We start from the raw sequence: 1,964 nt of genomic DNA, 5'->3' as shown, positions 1-1,964 counted from the left end.
AGCAAAAACTCACAGCATACATCAACCTAATTAAAGTAATTTATAGCAAACACTTATACAACAACGAAAAATCAGAGGAAAATAAAATTTGTAGTAAACACCTAGAAAACTTTACAACATCTTTCATATGAGTTTACAACACTATTAATAGACTTTTGTTGCATTTTAAAAGCACTTATACAATATCAAAAAATCCAAGGAAAATAAAATTTGTATCAAACACCCAAAAATCTTACAGCATCTCGCATCTGAGTTTACAACAAAATTAACATAATTTTCTTACATTTTAAATACACTTATACAACATTGAAAAATCTGAAGAAAATACAACTTGTAGCAAACTCCCCGAAAATATTGCATCATCTCTCTTGTTTGAATTACAACAAAAGTCATAAATTGATTACAACAAAAATCCATATGTTTGCAAACAATGCAAAAGTGGTCAAGCAACAATCAATTATCGACGGGTTGAATTACAATAAAAATCATCAACTATTTTTACAAAATTCACAAATTGATTACAACAAAAAATTCATATGTTTGCAAATAATGCAAAAGCGGTGAAATAACAATTAATTTACTACGGGTTGAATTATAACAAAAATCATCAAACAATTTTTACAAAAGTCACAAATAATTATAATAGAAATCCATATGTTTTCTTAATGCAAAGTGCACGTAGCAAATGATCAATTGCAAGTGGTACATGCATGAGTAAAAAACTAGTGTTGGTCCTCCTAGTTGCTCTTGCATGCAGTGGTCCTGCCTCACTACTCTTCCATGCACTGGTCATGTCTAGTATCGCTGCATGCCTAGGAGAGCACCAAAAGGTTGCAGGCGTATACATGTAGCACTGCTAGCTCTGTGCCTACGTTGCTGAAATAATAGGCAGCTAGCAATCGCGCGGGAAAAAACGAGCACTCGCGCGGCAGGATGGTACGACCGATCGGGACGCGCGATCGGTCGGCCGATGAGAAGCGTTTTCCTTAAATTAAGCAAGATCGGTCAAGGAGAAACTCCCTGGTGCAAAGACCGGACCACAACAAGCATATCAGTCAAAACCGGCATCATGGAAGTTACGATCGGCCAACGACATGGCTACATGCTATTCACGTGGCCAAGTTTAGAGGAAAGAAAACAGTGTTTGAACTAGTCTACTTCACATGGATCATGGCCCAAGAAAAGAAGCACACGTGATATAGTCTCCAGGAAGAAAAGGCATTGCATGAAAAGAGCTCAATTCAGTACGAAGAATAATGCTTAAGGATACATACGACGCATCCGTCCGGCGGGCGATACCATCACGTAAAGATCATCGATTTTGCAATGACAACTCCTTCAGGTCAATCCTGTATGTCGACGACGAAGGGCAGGAAGGCGCGGTTGTCGATCCTTCTTCGCGCGGGAGGGTTGACGCCATGGCTGCGCAGGTAGAGACCAAGGCGTATGTCGGTGGCTCCGTCGAGTGCGGCGCCGGCGGCACACGGCAGCGAAGCGGTGCAGAGGCAGAGGCGGCGCGTGCGGTCCTGTGGCGGCTCGATTTCCCATCTTGGGTTCGATCCCGTTCATCGCTGCCGTGTGTCGTTCGGGCTAATCTCTGGGCTCGCGCTTGGAGGTCGACCTTCTCCTTCTGCTCGCCGGTAACTGGCCGGTGGTGAGGGGACTCCTGGTTCGGATGAATAAAGGTTGCGGTCCTAGGAACCCTCTTGTGCGAAGATGAAGATCTTCCTGATGTCAGCACTTCTTGATCTGACCGGAGCGGGGGGTTTCGGAAGGCTCCGTCGGCGAATGTAACAACGCATATTCTGCCTGGAGTTTGCTGGATCAAGAGGTATTCGATCGTTCGCACCCATGTTTTTATTCCGGCCGTTTGGTTCTGGAGGGAGTGGCGCGAAGCTCTGTTCTTTCTTGCTATATGGAGACATTCTGTTCCATGGTGAAGTTAGAAGCGGAGAATACCATGA

The sequence above is a fragment of the Lolium rigidum genome, chromosome 4 (assembly GCF_022539505.1).
Source record: "Lolium rigidum isolate FL_2022 chromosome 4, APGP_CSIRO_Lrig_0.1, whole genome shotgun sequence".
Lineage (NCBI taxonomy): Eukaryota > Viridiplantae > Streptophyta > Magnoliopsida > Poales > Poaceae > Lolium > Lolium rigidum.
The sequence above is the reverse complement of the archived record's forward strand: the minus strand, read 5'-3'. Positions refer to the sequence as shown.